At 57.8% G+C, this 5,547-nt stretch overlaps 1 protein-coding gene across 1 annotated transcript in view; it reads right to left on the bottom strand.

The window, feature by feature from the left end:
* COL23A1 (collagen type XXIII alpha 1 chain) overlaps positions 1 to 5,547 on the bottom strand; it is a 222,852-nt gene that overhangs the window by 202,734 nt on the left and 14,571 nt on the right. The window contains exon 2 of the mRNA XM_027775906.1: positions 2,406 to 2,472. The gene's annotated coding sequence lies outside the window, so the exon portion shown is untranslated. The remainder of the gene's footprint in view (positions 1 to 2,405; positions 2,473 to 5,547) is intronic.

Here is a 5,547-nt window from a genome sequence, read left to right as displayed (position 1 = left end):
ACCCACACCCCGCCCCGTGCCGGCTCCGTGCTGGGCTCAGGGCGCAGAGCGGTGATCAGAGACCGCGCCGCCTGCTCCCCTCTCCGCGAGCCTCTCTGTGGGATCCCACACCGTGCTCCGTGCTGCTTCCAGCAGCCTCCTCTCAAAGCCGAACTCCACGAAGGCCTTCCCTGGGTTCCATGGCTGAAAGCCCAGGTCCCTCCATACCCTGCTCACCATCACCTCCCCTGCTGCTTCTCGGCCCTGCCCTAGCGCTCCCCTCTGTCTCTGCTTGGGCAGGGCCCATGGCCTGCACCCCGGCCCAGCTCTGACAAAGTCAAGAGCACCTTTCAGTCTCTGCCAGGCTCCCACCCTCAGCCCTTCTGAGATGACACACCAGCCAGCCTTCAGAGCCCTGTGGACGAGCGTCTTCCCCGGGAGGGCCGCCTCCCACAGACCCCTGACCCAAGAGTCCTCTCCCTTTAATTCCTGTAGAACTTTGTGCCTCGGGGCCCCATCCAGTCCACCCCACCCCCACAGCCCGGCCACCTTCCCCCGACAGCTGGTTCTGCAGAAGCCTCCTGGGTGTCCCCCCAGGACTGGGAGAGGCAGGAAGGAGAGGCAGACGGAGAATGGGTGAGCGAAAGCCGCACACCGGGCTGGGGTGGGGCCGAGACCGTGCTCCAGGAGCTCTGCCACACGCACAGAGTCACAGGAGGGGACCAGTGCCCAACGGCCACTCGCATCGACTAGGAGCACTTGTGAAAGTCGTGCACCATTTCTACAGTTCTACAAAGAAACGGCTCAGGAGGATGGTTTCTGGCTCTGAAGTGCTGAGAGAGGCCGGGTCTCGGCGGGGGGCACGAGCAGCTCTCTGCAGGGCGGGAAGCCCAGGCCAGCGCAGGCTGGATCCCGGCTGACCTGAACCCCCGGGAAGTGCACACCCCAGGCCCTGCCAGCCAGAGCACCTGGCCCCTCTCTGGCTCTCGCTCTCTCACAATGTCTCCCGTGTTCTCTCTCGTGAGAGAGATAAAAGAGACTAAAACAACAACGAGGAGCACCCTCACGGCACTCAGCTCTTTCCTGAGCCAACGAGTGGGCAAAGAAGCCGCGCCACCTCTGCCCGCGGGCTTGCGCCATCACGGGGGCAGCTCCAGGAGCCGCGTGGTCATCTGCAGCCAGGACTCCTCAACACAGCCAGCAGGCCCTTCCCCACTGCCACCCAGGTCACGCCCACGGGCACGGGCACCGGACTCCAGCCTCCCTGTGGTACTTTTGTCCCACTCAAGCTAATCGGCGGGTTGGACTGGCTGCGGCCCCGAGCTGACCCCGTCTCTCGGGCGGGTGTGACTCCCGGCGAGAACACCCACCATGTGACTCTCACTCACCCCGCGACACTGGGAGGGAAGGACCGTCCCCACCAGACACGCGCTGCAGCTCATCCCCAAGTGCACGTGGATCTGAATTCCCACTTGAGCACAGTCCCTGCTCTCCTAGTGTGCCGATGGCGTCACTGTCTGGCCACACCCCCTTTCTCTTATGGAACCTCAGCGGGGCTGAGAAAGGCCAACGTGAGCCCAACCACAGGCTTCCCTGCTGGGCCCCCAGGACCTCGTCTGGCGGAAGCCTCGGGCGTCTCGCCCTCGACACGGCCACTGCCAGTGAGTCTGCTTTCTAGGCCAGCCGAGGTGGACTGAGAAACGCCAGGCGGGCTGGAGGGAGAGTGGCCGTGATGACAGGGGTGCTGTGTCCCCTGAACCAACAGCAGGCCTGCTTTCCCTGCGCGGCGCTTGGTCTCAGCTGCGCGGAGACGCCCAGGTAGTAGGTTGTGCACGTTCCACGCGGGATCGCTCTGACCCCGAGCACCCCAGGTCAGGGACTGCACACCCAAATCTCAGCCCTGGCCTGTTCGAAGCTCTCCTGAGGACGACCAGCCTGCTATCAATCTGGAGTTGAGCCACAGAGCAGAATTCGACGCATCCTGGCTCTATTCATGGCCATCCAGGTCTGATGAGCCAAACCAGTCGGGTTGTTTCCGGTCCCTCTCCTCTGCCTTCACCGAATGACTCGGCACACCTGCCGCCCAAGCTGGGCTGCACGGCTCTCACACCTGCGGGCGGGGCCTTCTGTGGCCACCTGTCTCTCCATCTTTAAAACGGGGCGGCTGCTGCTTGTCTCCTTCCTCAGTCCCGTCTCCCGGTTTCTCAGTCCTCCGGCAACACCACCTGCCAAACCGAGTCGGCTCACGGTGCTGACATCAACACGCGCACCCACCAGGGAAGACGCAGGAAGAAGGGCCCCAGGAGGGTCCACACGGCACGGCAGCCGGAACCTGGGCGGCCCCCTGACCATGTCCATCCAAAGCGGTTTCGAGAGGGGCCAGGCCCGTGAAGCCAGGAGTCAGAAAGGAGCGAACGTTGGCTTACCTGGGGGGCAGACGCATCCCTCCGGCACGTCCCGAGCTGTCCGGAGCTTGGCCGCTCCCTCCAACTTCTGAACAGAGAAGAGAAGGGGACTGGGTGAGTGCTGTGGTCCGAAGGTGTCCCCCAAATTCACGTACTGGGACTTGGTTGTGATGAGACTAAGGGGTGGAAACTTCACCCTACTTTAGGGTTAAGAGGTGGAGCCTCCGGGAGGCGGTTAGGGTTAGACAAAGTCATCAGGGTGGCCCTCATCATGGAATCCTGGTGGCTTTAGGAGAGAGGAGAGAGAGCAGGGACAGAGGCCGACCGGGCGTCACTGCGGGAGTCCCTGCCATGAAGCCCCTGCCCAGACCGGTACCAGGGCCTGGACCTCCCACCTGAGGGGCCACGCGGACGTGTTCTAAGTCACCAGTGTGGGATTCCACTGTTAGCAGGAGGGAACCGGACCGAAACGACGCATTTCAGAGCACAGACGGGTCAAAGTGGAGCGATCAGCAAAAACAAATGTGTCCGAAAGATTTACAGTGGTGGGTTGTTTTCAAGAACATTTCTCCAAAGGTCACTAAATTCCACAGGCAATTTTAGAATGAGAGGAAAAACAAAAGTAAATATTGATTGGTGGAAAGAAGTGGCAGGTCCCTGCTCTGTCACGTCCTCAAATGCAGTACCAAGGATGAAAATGGCATGGGGGCTCTGAGGCCTAGTAGTTAAAGGCAGCTGGATCTCACGTGGCTGGCTGCACGATTCAGGTTCTGGACCTAGTGGCTCCAGAAACACACCAGGCACACGTGTGCACAGCCCGAGCTCACAAAGGGAGGGAGAGACAGGAGAGAAGGGACTGCAGCCTGACCATGCCCCGATGGCGGCTGCTGTCCCCTGTCCCCGAGTCTCCTTCTCACAAGTGCACACTCTCCGCAGCAAAAAGAAAGAGGGACCAGCAGATGACATAATGGTTACATCACTGAACTCCCACATGGTCGACCGCGGTTTGAGTCCCAGACCCAGCACCCCAGGCCTGGAACTCTCAATGAGACAGGACCCCGGCTAAGCCTGACTGGTCCCTGTTGGAAGAGCCCAGGACAAGGAGTCTCAAGTAAAAAAATAAAGGTAACCAGGGCACCTCCAGCCACCTGCAAAGCACCTGTGAGTCCCTGTCCGGCACCATCTTTCAGCCTCGCCCTCATTTTACAGGTGGGCAAACAGCGGCCGAGAGCCGAGCTGACACTGAGAACCCGTGGAAGAACACCAGGCCAGCGGAGGGGGCGCTGTGGTGCTGCCTTTGGGTGCGCTGCCTTCTCCAGCCTCCCTCAACGCTCAGCCCTGGCCCCGCAAGGCCCGGCTTGCCTGGGGAACTGGCAGAGTCTGGATGCCAGGCCCCTGCCTCCTGCGGGGCCCCCACTGGCCACTCACTCTGCTCTGGGCAGGAGCCACCCAGCTGGCCCCCAACTGGCCCCCAGCAACCCCGTGAGCAGCCTGGGCTGGCCCCAGCCTCTGACCCCTGGGGTGCCATGGGTTCCCGCCAGGTGGGTGAGACCTCCCCACTACAGGCAGCAACAGATACTGTAAGCTCTACCCCCCCAGCCGGCCGGCCCAGGGCCCTGGAGTCCACTGGCCACACCCACTTCACCCATGGGAGCCCACAGGAAGTGGCTCGAACTCAGCCTTCCCCATTGTCTTGCAGGCATAATAGACATAGATTCCAGCAGAGACAGAGAGAAGACCCCCAGCCTCATTTCCTTGTTTTAGCGATTAGCGTTCCAACTGCTGCTCTATCTGGGCACTTGCTATCTACCAGTCCTGGCTCCAGGGGGCAGGCTATCTGGTGTTGATAGGAAACACAATGACTTTACCTCCTCTTGTCCTGAAGTAAAAGCTGGTTGGGAACTGCTGACCAGAGAGAAGGGTCTTACAGCCTAACAGGTGAGCCCATAAATGACTCCTTCCGTGCAAGTCAGAAGGCGGGCGTGCCATCTCCCAGTCACGGTCACCCCAGCTGTGACACAATGGAAACCAGAAACACGACCCCACGACCTTTGTGTTGTTTAAAAAAAATTCTAACAAAGAGAAGATTCCTCATGGCTCCTGAGAACTAGTGATTTCAGGGAAAAAAGAGAAATGAAACTTTCCTATTGATAATTCAGCCTTCAGCCCACAAATTTGAGTGGTAGGGATCTCCTCTAGCCTTCGCTCTATCTCTAGCTCTATGTCTCTGTCTGTCTGCTTCTGTCTTTTCTTTTTTTGGTAATTTTTCCTTTTTAAAATTTTTTAAGGTAAAGTATTCTCTTGTTTTCTGCCCCGCCTTTATCTTGTTAATAATCCCCTCTCCCCCTCCCACCCAGGCAGGAGAGGCAAGAGGCAGCCCTTCAGAAGATTCCTCATGGCTCCTGAGAACTAGTGATTTCTACTTTGTGTGTTTTTAAAAATAATAACTTTTTTAGTTGTTTTTTTCTTCTTTTTTTCTGTTTCTTTGTTATTTCTCTCTCTCTGTTTCCTTTTCTTTTTCTTTTATCTCATCTCTCCGCACCTCGATTTCCATTTATGGTGTTTCTAGATGGATCTAAGGGCACTGTAGCCAAACATCCAAATACTATCAGGGTTAACATAGTCCTCAGCATCTACAGAATCTGCTGCACCAGCGATCACAACAGGACGGCAAAGAGATTCCAGATCACCCCCTTCTGCACACTCCTGAACACTCAGATTGAACTTAAAGAGCTAGGAAGAAACACGCCATCCATCAGATGACTAGGAATCACCACAGGGTCACAAGAAATATGGGAAAGCAAGAAAAGACCTCTCCTCCCAGGGAAAAGAATAACCCCTCTTCATCCACAAGCAGTTCAATGGAAATCATGGAAATGTCTGATAAAGAATTCAGAACATTGGGAACCAGCAGTTAGCGTAATGGCTATGTCGCTGGACTCCCACGTAGTCGACCGCGGTTCGTGTCCCGGACCCGGTGGCTTAAAACTCACGCCGGGCGCGTGTGCGTGCGTGCCCAAGATCCCGAGAGGAGAATGGAGGAGAAGGGATTGCGGCGTGACCATCCCCCCTGGGGGGTGATTTCTCGCTTTCTGTCTCTATGTCTCTCTCTGTCTGTCTGGCGAGCGCACGCGCCCTACAGTGAAAATCTCTCCAAAAAAAA

Source organism: Tupaia chinensis, unplaced genomic scaffold (genome assembly GCF_000334495.1).
Source record: "Tupaia chinensis unplaced genomic scaffold, TupChi_1.0 Scaffold000612_1, whole genome shotgun sequence".
Classification (NCBI taxonomy): domain Eukaryota; kingdom Metazoa; phylum Chordata; class Mammalia; order Scandentia; family Tupaiidae; genus Tupaia; species Tupaia belangeri.
The sequence above is the reverse complement of the archived record's forward strand: the minus strand, read 5'-3'. Positions and strand labels throughout refer to the sequence as shown.